The sequence below is a fragment of the Anser brachyrhynchus genome, assembly GCF_964034855.1.
Source record: "Anser brachyrhynchus genome assembly, chromosome: 2".
Classification (NCBI taxonomy): Eukaryota; Metazoa; Chordata; class Aves; order Anseriformes; family Anatidae; genus Anser; species Anser brachyrhynchus.
This window is the reverse complement of record NC_137695.1, coordinates 102976561-102998918: the sequence shown is the minus strand read 5'-3', so window position 1 is coordinate 102998918 and position 22358 is coordinate 102976561. Positions and strand designations below refer to the sequence as shown.

Below are 22358 nucleotides of genomic sequence, written 5' to 3'. Positions count from 1 at the left end.
CTGTTCCTTTTCCTTTAATAGAGGACATTAGTAATAGTAATAGTAATAGTAATAGTGTAATAATAGTAATAGTAATAGTAATAGTAATAGTAATAGTAATAGTAATAGTAATAGTAATAGTAATAGTAATAGTAATAGTAATAGTAATAGTAATAGTAATAGTAATAGTAAAATAAAGACAAAAATAAAGACTGTTTCATGCATCATGCTGATAATGATGTGGGGGAAATCCTTGCTTTTAAGATTACTCCCACTTAACTACTCAAGGAAGAGAGTCCACAGAGGGTGTAAACCATGCTAAAACTGTCATACTCCCTTTGAAGCCCTAACAGTACCAGGAAGAAATATTTGCCTTCCATCGGAACAACAAGCTGATCTCATTAGATAGACATATAATTGCTAGAGCTGACACAGAAAAATGTGAACTCATACCTGAGACAGAGATGGGCATGAGTTAGAAAAGGAGACAGGGAAAGGAGAGAGCACACACAAGGGTGAGGAAGATTTTTGGCAGCAATCCACTGATACATTAGCATACACTAATCATGGAACAGCAGAGCAAGGTGAAAAGCTTCTTCTGTGCATTACATGGTGGAAACACTATTCTGATCTCTGGCTTTCTGCTCTCTGGGAACAAGGAAAAGAGTTCATAATCACCATTGCTGAATTCATTTCATGAATTCAGTACGTCTTTGCTAAATTGACCTTTGAAAATGCTCACTGCAAACTTAATTTTTAAATTACTTGAGATTTTTCACTAAATACAAGCTATTGCATAACATAAATCATCCATTTGCATCCTTTTATTTCTTCAAGGGAAGATAATGGACAAGATGCCTACATATTTTTCTATTAACAGAAGCATCTGCATACTTGAATCAGAATAGGTGGAGAGAGCTGAACATCTGAAAAATTTTCAGAAGTAACCAAAGAGGGGTCAAAGCAAAGCTATACATCTATTCACGTTTTATGATCAGTTTTAAGTGTGTAGGTGCACCAGTATTCAGTCTTGCATAACTCATGGTTTTCTACTTTTGACATTTGGTTAGCTAATTTTTGAAATTCTTAAGACAGCAGAACATTTAAATCATTTCAAAATATCCTAAAACATGTTTCAAAATAAAATAAAATAAAATAAAATAAAATAAAATAAAATAAAATAAAATAAAATAAATAAAATAAAATAAAATAAATAGATAAGCAGTCTTTAAATAAAGAAAATGAAAAATAATATTTCTTTTTGGATACAGAAATACTTACATAGACATGCACACCCTTTAAAAATATAAAAAAAAATTTAATTCATTTTCTTCATTGTTCAAACTGTGGGCACTAAAATTTCAAATGAACCCCTAATTAGACTTATTATCTTAAAACTTCAGTAGAACAGTTCTCATTTATATTAAAGAAGATTTGTGTTCAAAAGAAAACTCTTTGCAGTGAAAGTCATGGTCATTTCTGTCTCTTGTCAGAAATCAATCATATTTTACCATCATTAAGAACAGGCGGCCTTTTCAAGATAAAGGATGCAAACACCTTGTCAAGAAATACCACTACTGAATTAAAATACCCCTAACAATAGGATTTTATTTTAAATAGTCAAAAAACAGTCTTCCTTATGTTTCAATTTTACCAGAAGACAATGGCAATCAAGGGAAAATAAGACATACAAAGAAAATGAAACAATGGAAAAATATGGATATAATTTCTGACATCTCAATATTTTTTATGATGTGCATGGCAGAAAATGGGAGGTGATAATTTTAATGTAGGCAAAATTTATCACCATATAAAAAAATAATAATATCCCACCCTATAGTGGACAATATAAGTTTTTGAATTCATTTATTAAAGTCAAGAGGTCATGCACCTACATTTCCCTACAAATATGGATTTATCAGTAATCCAAGGACCCAGTGTCACCATGTGCTAAGATCATGAAGTCAACACATAATTCAGGTTGAGCAGGTGAACCTTGGGAGGTCTCTAGTCCAATATCATGCTCACATCAGGGCCAGCTCTGAGGTTAAACCTAGTTGCTCAGGGCTTTGCTAGATGGGACTTAAAAACCTCCAAGGATGGAGACCACACAGCTTCACTGAGCAGCCTGTCCCACTGCTGGCCTGTCTGCAGAGTGAGGAGGTTTTTCCTTATATCCAACTGGAACCTTCCCTCTTTCAGTTTATGAGCATTGTGTCTCATTCGTGTACTACCAGAAAGAGCTTGTTTCCATCTTCCTAACAACCTTCTCTTGTCTACTAGTACACATAGGAAAGCTGCTGTGAGTGTCCTTGAAGCTCACATCCCTTCAGGCCAAACGAGGCCTGTCCATTTTGCCTCCCTTGGGAGGACACCCACCCACCCCTTGAGAATCCCCTCCCCAGGTCTCACACCACTGAGATAGTGTTTTTTTTCGTACCAGGGAGCCCAACACTGGGTGTCCTCCACATGTACTCTATTGAGTGCTGAACAGAAGGGTATAATCATTTCCCTTGGTCAGCTGACTATGAGCTGCTGGCCGCTTTTGCTAGCTCAGGTGCAACTTGCTGCCCACCAGGTCCCAGGGCTTATTCCACAGGGCCAGTCCCAGCCTGTCAGTCAGGGCCCAGCCTGTGCTATTGCAGGGACTCCTCTGTCCCAGGAGCACTTGGCACTTGCCCTTGCTCGATTTCACAAGGTGATTGTTGGTCCATTCCTCCAGTCTGTCCTTTCCTGCTCTCCTCCCAGACCCTTTTTTTTTTTTTTTTTTTTTTTTTATGGCAGCCTTTCCCCTAAGATTATCAGTTCCTACCAGTTTGAGATCATTCTTAAACCTGGCAAGGGTACTTTCTGCTTCCTGCAGGTCGGTGTTAAAGGTATGAAGCAGGACAGCTCCCAGGAGAAACCCTGTCATTTCTCCAACTTTTTACTGATCTCCAGGCAGTGGCACGAGCCACTAACCACATCCCACTTTGCTGACAACCCAGACAGTTTTTCACTCATCCTGTATTAACTGCTTCCAGACTCTTTCTTCCCAAGAAACACACAATATGCTGTGGGAAAACATGTACAAAGCCTTGCTAAAGGCAAAGTAAACAACCTTAAAGATTTCATCCTTTATGGGATTTTTTCTTCTTATTTCACATTACAGCAACAAAACAGTACACTAGACAGAACTTATTAGCTGTTGTGATATACAGCCAGAAAAAAATAATACAATGGTCTTTCAACAGAATATTGCTTCCAAAGCATCAGCAATGATGCAATGATACTAATGATACTGCTTTTGTTTCTTTTGCTTGGGGTTCTTTTTTTTTTTTTTTTTAATAGCTAAAGCAGATACCATCTTCTCTTGTCCTTTTATTTTATTTTATTTATTTTATTTTATTATTTTATTTTATTTTATTTTTTTATTTTATTTTATTTTTAACTTAGGTAGATAGAACTATAGACATCACCCACCCATGCCTTTCCAACAGTGTTTCTTTAGGCTTTTTTCAGATGAACAGATGGAGTTATTAGAGGCAATATAAAAATCTGATAAAATTAAGTTATTCACTGAAGTGTATTGAAAAATGCTCATCTCTCTACATCTCTCTAGGCAAAATCTGTTCCTTTACAAAAACAGGAATCCACTGGAACTAGAACAAATTATTTTCTGATATAACACCAATTACTTTACTAACGTTTCACTAATTATGCTTATCCTATGAATTGTACTTCATGGCCCTTTCAGAATCTTGATTATTAAAATGGAAACAAAACAAAAATCTAATATGTAATGATATGTAGATTTGCATGAAACCAAAGAAACTTTAACTGCAGACTTCTTTTGCCCTCTGATGTTCCATCTGCAACATATTTCCGGGCTTCCAATAAGTAAATTGCCTGTTCTGAGCTGTAACCCAAGGTCTGAAACGGCTGGCTGTTTGTCTTTTGGTACCAATGGACTTAGGCCTAGATCTTAGACACGGAAAATCAGGTTACTAAATAAATGCTCTTTCTATCTTGCCCTGAAGGAGAACTCTACTTCCCCAGTTTGGTATCATAAATAAGAAAGTCAGTTATAAATAAGAAATAGCACATAGAATATACTCAGTAAGTAAACTAAACTTATTTATATATACAGATATAAGTGGGAAATTCCCCTTCACGTCTCGTGTAGCAGTCTACGTATGCTGCATTTATATACATCAGGAAAATACATCAGTAAGATGTTGGATGGACAGAAACATACATCTGAAACATACATCTGCACACACAGAACATGGAAAAAAGGTGTGTGCACAGTGTGCAACGCAGGAAGACCTCACAGCCCTTTGGTATGTGTCTGCTCCTTTCAATCTATATTATCTGCTTTGTGAACAAAACAAAAAGTCAGGGTAAATTCAAACGAGAGCAGATAAAATCCTAAATAAAGAAAGCAATGATTTTGCCCTTGATTTCCCAGGAAAATTGTCATTATCATTATCATTATTAACAAGCTCTAAAATGTTTTTAAAACTTCTGTCTTTATCTCTCTGTTGTTCTTTTTGTTGTTGGTGGTGGTGGTTTTTTCCTTTTTTTTTTTTCTTCCCAGGAGGAGGGGATTTTTTTTTTTTTATTTTTTTTACGATTTACTTAATAATTTTACCAATATAATTATAGATTTAACCCATGGTAAAAGGAAAATATAAGCCAGAGTGAACTGTATTCCTGTTTTCAGTATATCATTGACAACATTTCAAACTCATTATTTTCCCAGATATATACAGACTGGATGAAACAAACAAACCACATCTTAAGAATCCAAAGGGAGAACTGTTTAGGCAATGATATCCTATCTCCATAATAACTTGCGGTGAATGAAACTGTATCTATAAAACACTTTTTCTAATTAACAACACTTTGTAAGAGTATTTGGAGATTGTCTGTTCCTTTAAAGGTGTACAGTCAAAGGAACTATATACAAGAACATAAAGACAAAACTGATTGACAAACTATATGAATTTGTTGCAGTGATGTGAATAAACATGGTCATTAGTAGGTGTATGTGGAGCAACAGAAAGCTATTTTTTAATTTAATTTTATCTGTTTTAAGGAAGATTATAGAAACATAGAAGCATACAAGCATACAACCATTAAGGTTGGAAAAGACCTCCAAGATCATCTGGTCCAACCATCCGACTACGACCAATATCACCCACTAAACCATGTCCCTAAGCACCAGGTCCAACCTTTCCTTGAACACCCCCAGGGAAGGTGACTCCACCACCTCCCTGGGCAACCTGTTACAATGCCCGACTACTCTTTCTGAGAAGAAATGTCTCCTCATTTCCAGCCTAAACCTCCCCTGGTGCAACCTGAGGCCATTCCCTCTAGTCCTATCACTAGTTATCTGTGAAAAGAGGCCGACCCCCAGCTCCCCACACCTTTCTTTCAGGTAGATATACAGAGCAATAAGGTCTCCCCTGAGCCTCCTCCTCTCCAGAGGGGAGGACAACCCCAGTTCTCTCAGCTGCTTGTGTTTCAGACTTGTGTTTCAGACCTTTCACCAGCTTCTCAAGTTCCAGGCACGGTCCAGGGCCAGTGCCCTTCTTGTACTGAGGAGCACAGAACTGAACACAGTACTTGAGGTGCGGCTTCACCAGAGCTGAGTACAGGGGGACAATCACCTCCCTGGTCCTGATGGCTACACTGTTCCTGATACAAGCCAGGATGCCGTTGGCCTTCTTGGCCACCTGGGCACACTGCCGGCTCATGTTCAGGCAAGCATCAACCAGCGTCCCCAAGTCCTTTTCCTCTGCACAGCGTTTCAGCCACTCTCCCCCTAGCCTGTAGCGCTGCATGGGGTTGTTGTGGCCAAACTGCAGGACCCAGCACATAGCCATGTTGAACCTCATCCAATTGGCCTCTGCTCATTGACATATCCTGTCTAAGTCCCTCTGCAGAACCTTCCTACCGTCCAGCAGATAAACACTTCCCCCCAGCTTGGTGTCGTCTGCAAACTTACTGAGGTTACACTCAATTCCCTAGTCCAAATCATCATTAAAGGTATTAAAGAAGTTGGGACCCAACACCGACCCCTGGGGAACACCACTCATGACTGGTTGCCAGCTGGATTTCACCCCATTCACCACTACTCTCTGGGCCCAGCCGTCCAGCCAGTTTTTAACCCAGCAAAAAGTGTACCTGTCCAAGCCATGGGCTGCCAGCTTCTCCAGGAGAATACTGTGGGAGACCGTGTCAAAGGTCTTGCTGATGTGTAGGCAAACCACGTCAACAGCCTTTCCCTCATCCACCAGAGGGGTCACCCAGTCACAGAAGGAGATGAGGTTGGTCAGGCAGGACTTGCCTTTCATGAACCCATGCTGACTGGGCCTGATGCCCTTGTTGCCCTGCATGTACTGCTTGATTGCATTTAAGACAAACTGTTCCATCACCCTTCTTGAAACCAAGGTCAGGCTGACAGACTTGTAGTTCCTTGGTCCTCCTTATGACCCCTATAGATGGGTGTCACATTAGCAAGTCTCCAGTCATCCAGGACCTCTTTGCATGACCATGACCGCTGATGGAAAGCAGCCCAGCAATCACATCTGCCTACTCCCTCAGCACCCTCAGCTGGATCTCATCTGGCCCCATGGACTTGTGACAGTCCAGGTGGAGCAGCAGGTCTCTAACTCTTTCCACCTGAACTGTGGGGGTTTATTCTGCTCCCTATCTCAGACTTCCTAGTCAGGAGGCTGAGTACTCCAAGGATAAGTGGTCTGGCTAGTAAAGACAGATGCAAAGAAGGTGCTAAGAACCTCAGCCTTTTCCTTATCCTCTGTAGTCATGTTCCATCCTGTGTCCAGTAAAAGATGAAGATTCTCCTTGGCCCTCCTTTTACCATTAATATATTTGTAAAAACATTTTTTGTTATCCTTAATCATAGTGGCCAAGTTGAGCTCGTGATGGGCTTTAGTCTTCCTGATTTTTTCTCTTCATATGCTGGCAACTTCCTTGTACTCGGCCTGAGTTGCCTGCCCTTTCTTTCACTGGACATAAATTCTCTTTTTCTCCTGGACACTCAGCAAATGCTCCCTGTTCGGGCACGCCAGTCTTCTTCCCTGCCAGCTCATCTTATGGCATAAGGGGCAGTCTCCTTCTGCATCTCTAGGACTTCCTTCCTGAGGAGCATCCAGCCTTCCTGGACCCCTCTGCCCTTCAGGGCTGACTCCCAAAAGACCCTCCATAGCAGCATCCTGAATAATTCAAAGTCTGCCGTCCAGAAATCCAAGGTAGCAGTTTTACTGCTCGCCCTCCCCCTCACCCCCCCAACCTGACTTCACCAAGAATAGAGAACTCTACCATTTCATGGTCACTTTGCCCAACACAACTCCCAGTCACCACATCTCTCACCAGTCCTTCTCTGTGAACAGTAGGTCTAGCAGGGTATCCTCCTGGTAGGCTCACTCACCATCACTAATTATCTAAGAACCTTGCCAAATTGGATGATAAGAAAAGAGAGAAAGAACAACACACAGACCTAAAACCTGACCTGTTTTATTCTGTTAAAAAAAATGCAGTAATGAAAACCTGGAAATAAAATATACCTATTGTGCATTTTAAATATAGCATCTCACTGTATGCAGTCTAACAGCTAGTGAAGGCTTAAAGGATCTAATATAAACAAATGTCCCTCAAATTCAACTCATTACTCCAGTTCTGATTCATTCACTTACATTAACAGAAATGTCAAGCTTTCATACAAAATTTTAAAGGCTGCTTCTGCTTGGTTTTTAAGGCCAAAGGTGATGACAGAAGTGACTAATGAGCTGATAAAAGTAACTGTTCAAACACTAACAGGGAAAAATATTCAAATACTACCCCTCCTGAATTAAAGGTATGCTTTTCTCAACATGGCCTCCAACATGAGCTTTTCTTTCACATGCACTCAAACATTGAGGAATACAACAGAGAGAACAAGAGCAATCAAGGAACATCTACAAGCACTGCAAGAAACAGATTTGTCATGTCCAAAATATCAAGGATTCAAAATTTTAATGTACCTTACAATACATCTTTGGCTAAAGGAAAAAATATATATTTCTCTTGGTATTTCTCTGAGTCTGATCATAGGCAACCCAGAGAAGAATCACAATATTACCTGAATTTTCCATACTTGTAAGTATTTTCTTGTTATTCTGAGATATCTCACAGAGAGGTTGAAGAAGACACAGGAGATGGGAGAAAAAAAGAAAAAAAAAAGAAAAAAAAAAGACAACTATAAACAAAACCAGAAACAAAACAAAATAAAACTGAAATAATATGTTCTCAGTGTTATCAAGAATAGGATATTCTTTTTAGATTCATCCTTCTCATTTCAGTTCTATGTATAATTCAATTAATGTTTCGACTAGCTCTGATCTCATCTTCTGGGTGACAGGAAGTGCAAGTGCCTGAGAGCATTTATTTTTCACATTAAACACCATATTAACCATATTAACGTATTAACCATATTAACCAGGCACACCAGAGTGAGAAGAGGGAGGTGGAAGGGGGGATGTGTTACAGCTATAGAAAGCTTGAAGTATTTCATCCTTTTGGCCTTACACCCTTCTGCTTCTTCATCTGTTATCTCACTGACAGCATCTTTGAATCATCACTCTTAGTAGTCTCATATTTGAATGCCCTTCTCTAATTACAAGCAAACTGTTTCCCTCTGTCAAACTTTAAGAATAAAACGGACTTTTTTTTTCAGTCTTTCTCAAAATAAGTTTTTTGAACAAAACAACACGGATTTAACTGTCTAGGGAAATTTCCAGCTTTAGCATCTTGCAAGAAATTATGATTAAAACAATTAAAAACAAAAAACAAAAAAAAACAAAAAAAAACCAACCCTTCCTTCTCTTTGAGAAATAGAATATCTTTTCTTTACAACACAAGTGTTCAATCTTATTGCACAATGTGTTCTTTGCCTTTGACATTTAGCAGCATGAATGATTGATAACTTAGCATTACTTAGGTAGGAGATTAATCTCTATGTAGATTCAAGAGTAGGAAGAAAGAAACATTCAAATTGTGTGTCTTTATACCTGCACTACTGTAAATTAGAAATGTCAAAAATGTAATTCATCAATGTGCATTTTTTTTTCTTTAAAGGTATTACCAGAAAATGAAAGGACTCTTTAAACCCAAATACAGACATATTGTTTGTATTTAAAATATATGCAATGTTCCTCATTATTAAAAACAAACAAATAAATAAATAAATAAAAATCTGCCATTTTCTGAAGAAATTTAATAAAACATGGGAATAGCCACTAGTATCCCAGGTAACACAGGAAATACAGAATATATTATGGTCATAATATCCAAAATGTGTGTGGCCAATTTAAAGCAATTCTATATCAAAAGATTGTTAGCTATTGTAGGAAAAAAAAAAATACATATAACAATATCAAGAAACTGAATGAAAATTTTTACTTGTTTTTGAAAGGGCTGAAATGGATACATCTCTATAGGCTATACTTGTGTCTCAAAACTGCTGATGAAAAGAACGACGGCAAAATGTCCACACTAGCTCAGCGTAATAGTGGTCATATCCTTTCAGCCAGACATGGTCTTCTAGTATAAGTAAGGGTTGACAAGGGCAAGACTTGACAGGCCATATGGCAAAATTGGACATACAGAAAGCTTTGTGGCACACATTTACATTTTTATTAAGATTTATTTTCTGCTTTCAAGGTGCTCCAGCAGGTCCAGAGGAGGCTCATTGCTTCATCTTTTGTCCATCTTCATTCAGGTGTTGAGGGATTTCTTCATTAGCAGGATCCCTGCACAGCATTCAAGAGCCAAACCAAATGAGGCCCTAAATGTGTACTTCTTGAGTATCCCTTCACATAAATAAAAAGAATATTTTAATTAAAAAGGGCAATGAACTTTCACATAAAATACTTTTTAAAGACTGCCTGTTCTTTATACAAAACTGGGACAATAGTTAACTACCGTGTTACGGTCATCTAAATTTTATCTTCCACGCAGTTTAGCACTATAGAAAACAAACAAATTATTTTAAATTAAATTAAAACAAATAAATACAAATAGAAAGAATAAACTGATTAAAGCAATTCAAATTTCTAATTAAGACTTCAGAAGTACACTGTAGCTAAAAAACAAATTCTTACACTTAGAATGAAAAGCAGTCAAACAAAAACTGAATGTACTTATGTTCTTCACATGCATTACTCAGTAAATTAGTATATTTCCTTACAAATTCAACATTTTCACACACACAAAAAAGCTTGTAAAATAGTTATATACAATTCTGCTTAATAACTTTTTTTTGCAGATGAAAGTGTGCTCAGAGAGTTATTGTTTAAAACAAAAATTCAAAAGAATTGCTCCATTGTATCCTTTGAAAGGATACTTTACTGCTGTCTTGTGACAGCAATCTCTGAGAACAGGGATACTGAATCATAGAACATTTATAATTATTCAGAGTATCTTGATGCATCACTTCATCTTCGTTACTATGAAACAGTTTGGAAAGCCTTGCCATAACATAACTGTGATCCACTGAGTTAAGAATATAGTGAATTATCTCTTTTGAGAGCTGGAAAAAGACTGGTTACTGCAAATGATGGTCTCTTATTCCCAAATATGTAATGTTATATGTTCTATAACTAGAACATAACTATCTTTTAATATGCACAGGAAAACTATGTTAGAAATCGTAACTATCTCCAAAAAGCTGAGAGCTAGAGAATGACAGAATTGTACTCTGCCTTTTAATAGCTATGCTTTATGATGAAAGATTCAATTCAATAATTGAATACTATGTCACCAATATACTGCCCATAGTTAATTCTGTTCCTTGGATGGATAATACTCAATGACCATAGACCTATTCAGTACTGGGTTTTTGTTTAGAGTTTTTGTTTGTTTTTTAATCAATCACAGTGTGGATCCATGCATAATATACTGCATATTATCCAAACTCTATACTGAATATAGAATCAATAATTATCATGGGGCTTTCATGTGGTTCTGCTACCACTATATTTGCCACCACAATTCACATCTGAGACAAAGACTTCCTGTGATCATTACTAACTTTATTTTATGTATCGGGAGCTGACATAAATAAATAGGTGCTAAAATTGTTGAATATGTCTATACCTTTGAGCCCCCTGATTTTTTAAAGTTCTCAACAATATAAGAGATTTACAATATTCATAACACAGATCCTAAAATAGATTAATTATTTGTGCATTTTAGGCTCTAAGCTCCATAAAGAGAAATGTGGAAGACGTTACTGGCTAAATGCAGACACTTTGCTTAATTAATTTGCTTAACAACACACAGTAAATTCCCAGACACAGAATATAAGCAGTGATCCACCATTACAACCACAAGAACTTTTTAAATTCACTACATGACTTTTTGAACAGACCGAACAACATTGTTACTTCAGCAACCGTACTTATTACAAGTTATAGTTCATTTTCAGAGCCTTACTTATTCAGCAACAGTGTGAGACATAGATTCAAAGGAACAAGTAATGTGGCAATGTGGCAGACCCCTGTTTTCAATGTCTGTATTTGGTATCAATATTTGTATTTGTTCTCAGCTAAAAACAAACAAACAAACAAACAAACAAAAAAAACCATAATCAAAGCCCATAGTCTGATATTCTGCCTGCATGCTATATATTGCTATGTATTGCTTCTTTCAGTGCTTGCTGCCTTTCTGTCACTAGTGCAGTAGTGCACAAATATAAATTGTTGGAATCTACCTAAATATTATTTCTTCTAATTGCATTTACTGTCCATTATCACAAGTATGTTCCCTAATTTCTACTCAGACATTCATGTGAGATGGTGACTTCTATTGCTTCACAAAGCACTGTACAAAAGGTTGTTTAAAAATAAAATAAATTAAAATAAAATAAATTAAATTAAAATTAAATTAAATTAAATTAAATAAATAAAATACATTTCTTCTTTATTTAGCAAGTAGGAAATGTTATCAGGGTTGACCAAGTCTGTAAATTATGGAAGCCATGAAAATAATTCAACTGTACAATATTATTATAAATTTAAGAACATAATTACCCTAAAGAACATAGCTACAGCTAAACTGGTACAAAGAACTAAGAAGGTTATCTGTAGGATGGCTATTCTTAGTTTCTGCACATCTGATTGTTATACAATTGAATTTTCATAGAACATCGGTTATAATTGGTTGTGGAATAATGTAATAATCACATTCAACAAGTCACGCTTACTCAGAAAAGAGACTATAACATGAGCAAACATCTGAGCCAACTTTATCACAAGGAGCTGGAAGAACCTACGTGCCCCTGAATCAGGTATTTTAGAAAACTCTTACAAACTAAAATTGATTCTAATAATATTACCACTTACATATCTCCACGAATAAGAAATTAAACATTTGAGCTTTCTTCAACAAAATTGAAACATTTATAGACCAAACACAGTGTTCAGGCACTGATAAAGACAATATAAATTGGTAAATAATAAGATAGCGGATATACTATAAAGAAACGGTAGATGAAATTGAATTTAAAGGTAAACATCCCTTAGTTCTTAGATAAAATAGATGGCTACTGAAATTTGCTACAAAAAAAAAAAAAAAGATTTATTTCCATAAATGTACATAAAAGTTACAACATTATTCTTTACTATTTTCCACTTCAACTACAAGAACATTTTTATGTTTTTAAATATAAAATAATACAATAACAACACAATAAATGTAAATATAATTTATCTCATGCCCTTAGAATCCAGAACAACCCCTTTCAGAGAGTCGTGTACAGAAAATATTGTTTAAAGCCCAAAGTTTGGGATTTTGAAAAGCCTAATCTGTCTCTCTACCAGTAATAAATCTTTTAAGTCTTTGCTAAAACCATTTTGAAAGGATTACAGATGGTTAGAATCTTATAAAATAGGATTTGACAAGTTGGAAGAAGAAAATTTCTCCTTCTGCTGGAATAGTAACATAAGATATGTGAGTTGGACAAGGAATCACCTTCTTTAATGGCTCGATGAAGAAGTTTAGCAAACATTTTCCAGAGATAGATGTTTATGCTTGATCCTGACTTTCAAAACTAAGAAATGCAGTCATTTCTCGGCCACACTCTGTAAGAGTGTGTGTTCTATAACAGTCAGGGATCCAGAGAGCTTTTTCAGGAAAGGCACTTCAGCTCCAGCAAATAGTTTAAATACTTTGAATCAAGCCTACCCAAGTCATAAGTAAATGCAGAACATATATATATGAGTGTTTATTTTTATTTTATGCTTATCTTTTGTAGACAAAGAAAATAAAATCTTGATTCACTATATATACTAGCCTGAGCTTAACTTGGAAGTAAATCAACCATGCAATATGACATTCTCAACTTGCTCAGTAAGGATGATTATTAAATGGGACTAATACAGTCTGAAGATACAAGAAGGATAATGTAAGTATTGTGTACTAGGATTCTTGATTCAGCTATAGATTTGACGTATGATGTGGTGCCGTGTGTGATGAGAGATTCCCATGCAAAAATCAAAGGTGAGATGTATAATGTCAGTATACCAATGTATTCTTAAACTGCAGTTCCATTTCTGAGCTAATTCACAGAAACAGAATTACAAAGCACTGAAATATGCTATATAAATAACATTTGAACTGAGCAGGAGAGACTTTATGTATCACAATAAACTGGTTAGTCCAGGTTTCAGAGAGCATGGGAAGAAAATTAAACTGAACTTGAGGTTGCAAATCCTTTTCCTCCATAGCTATTATTGTTTTCAAGAAGCTAAGACAAAGCTTCTTTCTGGTTTATATACATATCTAATATATATATATATATAAAATAATAATTTTTTTTAAAAAAAACAACAGTGTTTGAAAAGTTCACCACACAATGTAAAGTACAACTGCAAAGAGATATGCAGATAAGAGGATACAAAGGGCAGTTCCAAAAGCTCATTAGCTTCTCTCAATAAGTAGGTCATAATTTATTTCAGTGTTTACAATGAGACTTTAACTCCTAGAACTAAGTATTTCATTTTAAAAATACAGTTTTATCTCCTACGTTATAACAATGTATTTGCCCATCTTACATACCAAATTTGAAATGTTTAAAACCTGACAAAGTCATACAAAATATAGTGTAGGAGACACAAGAAAAGTGTCAAGCACAAACATGAAAAACCAGTTGTCTGTTTGTACATACATCTACTGAATCTGCCTCAAAACAGTAACACATAGAAACCTGTAAAAGTCATCACACCACAGCACTGCCACAGCGGTGTGTTCTGTAAGCTGACTGCAAAAACTACAATACCCAAGTCATTTAATACAGATAAAGAGGACGGAATGGTGAAAATGCTATTTCTCAGACCAAACTGACCAAAGAATGGGGAAAGTTGTATCTAAGTCTGCAGGTTCATAAAAAGAGCAACAATGCCAAAGCCTCCACAGGAACGTTCTCAGAAGTTAGAAGTAAGGGCACACAAAGTATAGCTGCATCCCTGGGATGCTTATGTTGGCAATATCAGGTAGCACCTGGCTAACACAGGAGCATTGCCACTCTAGAGTGAATATTGCTAGCAGCTGGGGTATGAGAAAACCAAACAGATACAAGACAAGAAGGAAAAATAAAAACACCGACTAATCAGTAACTTTGTAAGATTCTTAAAAATCCATTCAATACTTACTTTTTTTGTTGTTGTTGTTAAAGCTTAAAAGTGCTTTAGAAAACTTAGACTTGTTACAAGAGGGGAGTAAGCAGATAGGTCCTGATTTACTACTTACATGAAGAGACTACTGCTCTGCCTGTTTGTTTCATTTGTGATTTGAAATGACCAAAGAAATTAGATCCATAGTGCTCCATACTGGCTATGGGATGCATGTTCAGCCGTGTGCCTGAGAACCTCTGCCTGTAGCCCTGCCAAGCACAGGAGCTGGCTGCATGGATCCACAGCTCTGTTTGAGGAAGAGAGGACTCAGAGGAGGATGAAGTCTCATCTCCAACACAGGGAGGATGTGTCAGCAATACGCCAGATATAAAGGCTGGTTTCCTGACTTATAAGAATAAGCAAAAGCATGTCCCCAAGCATGCAGAGTCTGCAATCCAGTAACAGCTTACTAAAGGGAGGTCTGTGAATAATGGAGGAGTTTGCAACATCAAGTAGACCTTATTACACCAAGCAAGGAGCTGAGCAGCAGTCAGTCAGAAAGACCTGAGAGAAATGGTATGAATCAAAATAAATCAAGATGTTTGTGATTTATGTTGGGCTGGAGACCAATATTTCTCTCAAATTGGGATCTATATTAATTCGCATGAAGAGTTAGCGATATAAAGCCCCCCCCTGCAGCTTTTTTTGTTTTGTTTTGTTTTGTTTTGTTAAAAAAAGTCTTGAAATATAAATTGCTGCTTAGCTTTGCTGCCATTTCATTAGTTAAGTAGTCAAGTGCTCAGGAGCTGAGGACAGTATTGAATATCTGTTTTTAACTTCATACATTTGAAAAAAAAAAAGCTCAAAAATTCTTGAAGCAACTCCTTAACACCCTTCTTCTTATCAAAAGCAAAGATTCTTTCAAGACATACTAGTTGATTTCAACTGTGAAATTCTGAATGATCATAATTTCTCATCTTCAGAATTCATTTGAATACAAATTCCAACCATCCAGTTATGTACTGTGTATTTTCAGGGCTGCTAATAACTCTCATTGTTTGCATTTGTTGTTGTTTGTTTGTTTTCCTACTCTAAACAAAATGGAAATTTTTACTAATATTTAACAGAATTCTTTCCAACCAAAAACAATATTCCTGATTCTGTATCAATGTCCTGTGGTAAATGGAGCTGGAATTTATTAATATTACCCCAGATATCTCAAAATATATGCGGTATCTATTTAATATAATATTGATTAAATATACCCATGCAAATTTTATATTTCACTATTTTGTTTTTCTTGTAGAGACCCAATTAACAAACAGATAAATTATCTTATTGAAATGGAGAGTAATTTACATCTAAGAAAGTATATTTAGTGATATTCATAACAATCTGCAGGTTAAGATGCGTATCTCTTTCCTAATAAAACCCTGACTGTATTACTTTGGGAATTCTGAAAATATGTAGGATATATCTACAATGCATCTACCAGCAAAAATACAATAGAGGGCCCTTTGGCCACAGCAGAACTGATCTTTTTGAAGAAGTGCATACTGCAGGACATGGGATGAGGTCACAGAGATGGGAAGATATCTAAAGACACCCTAAAAGACATACAAATTGTTCTCTTTGCCTTTAGTTGCATACCTGGAGCAGTGCTGAGTATGAATAGCATACAAATAGGAGTATGAAGCATATGAATAGGAACATACATCACAAACATGAACATAAAAATTAGTTCCTAGGTCATGTATTCTCTCATGTTTTTCTTTGTCCATACTATATCCAAAAGGATATATCCCCCACCTTTTCTTTCCTTCCCTGTTTACTGCAGATAGGAAATGTGCTTGTGTTTCAGATGGGAATAATTGTATGGTTGGTGCTCAGCTGAGTTTACCAGCAACCAACACCTGCTTGAAAAGCAAACCGGAGCCCCCAGCTAGAGGAACTTTTTTCAAACAGAACCTCTCATATTTTAACTTTGGAAGCGATATCTCTATAGGTTACTCAAGACAAGTTTTTCATACCTCATCTCTAGTACAATTCTTTCAAAGGGACAAAGGCATACATTTTCTCAAGGCACTGAGTACCTAAACAGAGCAAGTTGAACATTGGAATTGGTCTGTTATGTGTGAATATGCCACTACTGAGAATGCACTCTTATATGCAATAGGACAATTTTACTCTCTTCTAGGGAATACTATCCATTGACATAAGACAGCGTTTGCAGATCTATTTCTAATATTTCTAGACACAATCCTAATACTTCTGAACAAAATAGATTCTGTTCTCTAAGTTCATATCTAGTGGACATTGGGTTACATCTATCTTACTCAAGTAAAACCTGCAGTACTAAATTAATTGTACTTTCTTGAGCTCAACAAAGTATCTAGTGAACAGTAGGTCTTCCCAGAAAGGCACTACACATAAATCATCATAATTCAATGGAAAAAAAGAAATGTTATTGAATGAGGTGTTCTAAATTAATGGTGAGTCTGAACTTCTTTTAACGTCTAGAATAAATGGACATTTGGTCAACGCCCATGTTATTGTCAATACAATAGCAGAAGCTCTTTAAAAGTACATAAATTAAATGTTAAAGTCATTTAAAAGCAAGAGATCTCAAACTGATTTTGTATGTAAATTTTATTTCTCTTCCATCAAAAATATAAGCTCCAGTATAATTTTTGAATGAACTGAAAGCTATGATATTATTTTTATTAACATTATAGTTTTATTCATTTAGTAGAGCTTAGATATTAGACTTATTTATAGATCATAAGCTTTCCCAGGAGAGGAGATAATCCAAGCTTTGAAATTCTGTTCACAAAAACAAAGCTCATATGCTTGATCCCACTGTATCTAGTCTGTATACAGAAATATGTATTTTGTGATTACTACCGGATCCACCAAAAATAGTAACATGAAATGTTTCTTTCTTTCAAATAAACAAATAAATGTAGCTATCAAAACGTTTTGTTCAAAAAGGCTTCTGAATAGCCAGTGAAAGGCAATAGGTAGCAGAATATGTAGGAAATAAATAAATAAATAAATAGATTCAAGTGCTGTTTGGCTGAAAAGGTGCCTTTATCTTTCTTGTCTTTTTGACTTCTGCAGAGGCACCTAGTACATGTGATGAGGGAATCTCACAAGCTGGAGGAATGCCAGCCCTACCCTAAAGCCTAAGGGTAGAGAGTCTCTTCAGCTCATCTCTTTACAGCCTTCACAGTTCAGTGCTGTGTGTGCTTTTCTGCCCAGTGGGCCACAACCAACTTCAGAAGACATCAGTCTGAACTTAAATGATGAGATAGAGTTGGAATCATTATGAGGACACATGTCTGTGTTCAGGGCTAGTGCATTGCTGGAAGTGTATGCAGTTTTGGACCTCCATAGGATTTCTCAGAAATGAAGGACCTCATTAGTGGTACACAGGTGCTCCCTTGCTCAGTTCACCACCACCATCTCAATTAGTTTACCAATCTGATAACTATACTAGCCAAGGGAGTCTATGCTAATCCAACTAGTTTTCTCTCTGCTGGAACTGACCTTGGGCATTGTTGTAGTTTTTGTCTGTTTGTAGAAAACACTAATCAATTCAATAGACTTCTAATGAAGAATTTTAGCTTAAAATCTTACTTCTGACACAATATGCGCTCACCTACATTATTAAAATATTCTGTATAACAATATTATATTACATGTTGCATTAGAGTTATAATGAGGATAATGGAATTTATAAGCTAATAAATTCAAGAGTTAAAACTTTAAGAGTTTAAACTGAAACGTTTTTATTTCTTTTTCTATTAGTTCTTAATTTTACAAAGTTAATGCACTGTTTCAGTGTGGTACTCAAAGACCTTTGCAGCAATCTTCTACATAATTGTTCAGTCCTCCTAAATTTTGCTAATAGATTGCATTGGTTAGTAAGAACAGCAGTAATGTGGACTGTTCAGTACAATGATCATATCAAGAACAACAGTGAGGTAAGAGAATTCCCTTTGGACACGAATAACATAGGTATTAACTTAACCTTATATTAACAAGAAGTATCGATATAAACAACTGAATGAGAGCAAAAAATACTCTAATCTTGAACGACAGTCATTTATAACAAGGAAGAGCTTCTAAAGGGAAATCAAAGTCATTGCTTGGACAGGAGAGAAGCTATTCACAGAATCACAGAATTGTAGGGGTTGGTAGGGACCTCGAAAGATCATCGGGTCCAATCCCCCTGCCAAATCAGGTTCCCTAGAGCAGGTTGCTCAGGTAGGCTTCCAGACGGGCCTTGAATATCTCCAGAGAAGGAGACTTCACAACCTCCCTGGCAGCCTGTTCCAGTGCTCCGTCACCCTCACCGTGAAGTTCTTTCGCATATTGGTGCGGAACTTCCTGTGATCCACTGAACCACTGAAACCACTGAAAAAAAGTTGGCCAAACCCCATAGTCTCCCATACTTAAGATATTTGTAAACATTGATAAGATCCCCTCTCAGTCCTCTCTTCTCAAAAGAGGAAAATTTGTGACCTCCTCAACTGAGTGTCAGTATTAATCAGTTCAAATAACATTCGTGCCCCTTTTCTCATATGTGTAGTTTGATATGCTCTGCTTTACTAAAAGCCCATCCCCTTTTGAAAGAAACTGATCAAGATCTGGTCAAGATGCACACACTGGCCTTCATTTTTCTTGCATCTTCTCTAACCTAGAATGTCTGCATATAGTACATAGGTTTTTGCTTTTTTCCCTGCCATTAACAATTATATTCCAGCTGTAGAAATGTAAATATTGATACTTGGTACAAAGATGTGATACAAATGCATGTGTGCATTACATGTATATACATATATGTATATATATACATATGTGGTAGTGGATCTCTAAGCCTTTAAAACACTAAGGGACACTTCAAGGTCACTGGTTAATAAAGTTGGTCATTGTCAGATGTTTCTCTGTAACTGAAATACAATCTGTGGTACATCTTTACTGTACAAAGAGGCTCAATTAATTTCAGTGAAGTTAAAAGGAAAGCCCTCATTGTGACAATAGGATTAAGAACATTTCATTGCTAATGCAAGATTCACTTAGCACAAACACCTTCTTTGAAAAAGTACATGCGTCCAAAAAAACCCATATTAATCAGATGGCAGGCTTCACATAACAACCAATTTTAATTAAAAGTCTATCTCATCTGCATTCATTTTACCACTGATAGCCACCTATGAACCAACCAAGCAAGCAAACAACCACCAACCAACCTGATTTTTCCAGAAAGTTAGAGAATGTTTGCCTAACCATTCATTACAGAATTTAACAGAAAAAAAACATACCTGCTATTAATGTGAAATCTGTGTTATATTTTGGGCAAACATTATATTACTATAGATTAAAATCATAACCAGTGTTGGATGACTTTTCATAAGAAGTGTTTGCTTGATTTGTGAAGCTGGCTGAGTGCATCTATGATGCTTCCCTCTATTATATACAGACTGGATTTCAATAAAATCCATGTAGTTTGTAAAACATTTTTGAACAGAACAACAGTTCCTGTCCAAATATTGTATGATAGACAGACATTTTTTATCCAATCAACAAAGGAATTCAATTTCATCACTGTAGTTGACTAACATTTTGACAAAGAAATATTGCCAGATGCTAAACAATCTGTCTGAAAAGGACAATGTGAAAAACAAGAATTCCATGTACTGTATAGTTGGTCAAATTTAATGGAGTGGAAGGAGATCCTTTTCATTACTATGACTACATCTATTCCAAACAGCTCCAGGTTGGTGGGATTTTTTAATATTTTCTTAGGATATCATAGTCAGTGTGTTGATTATGAGTGCTTTTGGAATTTTCTCCGAACAGCTCTGAGGATTTCATGAACTAATACCAAATAATCAGAACACTGAATGCATTATATATGTCAAAGGATGTTAGACTTGTGGTTTTATAGGAAGAAACTCCATTCAGTGAGAGATATTGACATCCTGTCTCAGAAGGAGATTAGTAGTTCAGAAAACCAAGTAAAACATGAACAGGACAATTAAAAATATCAACAATGAGACTGCTTGCCAACCAGGAAATTTACTATAATAAAAAATATAGTAAGAAATTTATGTATACATATATAAAGAAATGTAGTAATAAACATAGTAAAAAATTCTCCCCAGGTTGATTACTGAGTACAACTTTAATATCTTTAGCATGACTTATTTATAAACATTGTAAAGCTATGATAAGTGGAAGTGGTGCAAGTTAGAGTTAGTAGCTGTCATTATTTTTATTTTAGAATTTTTGAATTTTTGTTTGGGGATTATGGATCTTTCAGAGCTTGGTGATATTGAATGTAAATAAATATCTAAGAAGAATTCTAGCTGATAGCATTTTTTTTTTTCCCAAACCATTTTCAGGATTTCCTGTGAAGTATCAAGTAACTAACAAGAAGAAAAAGTACGCACTGAAACTTTCGATACAAGACATGTTTCTGAGAACCTTATGCTCACAGAATGAAAAAAAAATAAAAAAAAAATAAAATCTTAGTAAGGGGATAATTTCAGTACAGGGTGGATGACAGGTTGACCATGAGCCAGCAGTGTGCCCTGGTGGCCAAGAAGGCCAATGGGATCCTGGCACGCGTAAAAAGGAGCGTGGCCAGCAGGTCAAGGGAGGTGATCCTCCCCTTCTACTCTGCCCTGGTCAGGCCTCACCTGGAGTACTGTGTCCACTTCTGGGCTTCCCGGTACAAAAAGGACAGGGATCTCCTGGAAAGAGTCCAGCGGAGGGCCACAAAGATGATACAGGGCCTGGAGCATCTTCCCTATGAAGAAAGGCTGAGAGACCTGGGTCTGTTCAGCCTGGAGAAAAGAAGACTGAGAGGGGATCTTATCAATGTTTACAAATATCTTAAGTATGGGAGACTGTGGGGTTTGGCCAACTTCTTTTCAGTGGTTTGTGGGGACAGGACAAGGGGCAATGGCCAAAAAATGGATCACAGGAAGTTCCGCACCAATATGCGAAAGAACTTCTTCACGGTGAGGGTGACGGAGCACTGGAACAGGCTGCCAGGGAGGTTGTGAAGTCTCCTTCTCTGGAGATATTCAAGGCCCGTCTGGAAGCCTACCTGAGCAACCTGCTCTAGGGAACCTGATTTGGCAGGGGGATTGGACCCGATGATCTTTCGAGGTCCCTACCAACCCCTACAATTCTGTGATTCTGTGATAACAGCAACCTAGAGTACTCCTTGCATGATCTAATAAACACTTTTTAATATCCTTCCAAGCTTTGTACAATAAAAGTTATTTATTTACCTCAAAGGCTGTTTTGTTTCTAGAATATTTTTTTTTTCATTTTAGTTCTTCAGCATCAATTTAATTTTATTTCTTTTTCACTTTTTCAAGTTTTACAAACAGATGTTTCCTCATTGGTGTACTCTGTCAAACTTAAAAAAAATGGAGCATTTACATCTGACCACTCTACTACACAGTTTGACTCCTAAATATGGTATCAATAATATAAAAGATCCTGAGATGAAGAAAAATAAAATAAAATCATTATATTGTTCATCACTGAAAAAAATGTAGATTTTTTATAGTCTAGTTTATTTATCATTGTTTATTTCTACATAAAAGTGGTAATTATCTTCATAAACTAAAAAACTGAAATCACCTGAATTCTACGGCTTTTATCCACAGGAGTACCAGCATAAGTTATACTTAATTTTAC

The 22358-nt window shown here is 36.3% G+C and overlaps 1 long non-coding RNA gene across 1 annotated transcript in view; it reads right to left on the bottom strand.

Annotated features, from left to right (window-relative positions):
- Nucleotides 1-9652: 9652 nt before the first annotated feature.
- LOC308190326 overlaps nt 9653-22358 on the bottom strand; it is a 34672-nt gene continuing 21966 nt past the window's right edge. Inside the window, exon 6 of the long non-coding RNA XR_013947080.1 lies at nt 9653-9836. This is a non-coding gene — a long non-coding RNA (uncharacterized lncRNA). The remainder of the gene's footprint in view (nt 9837-22358) is intronic.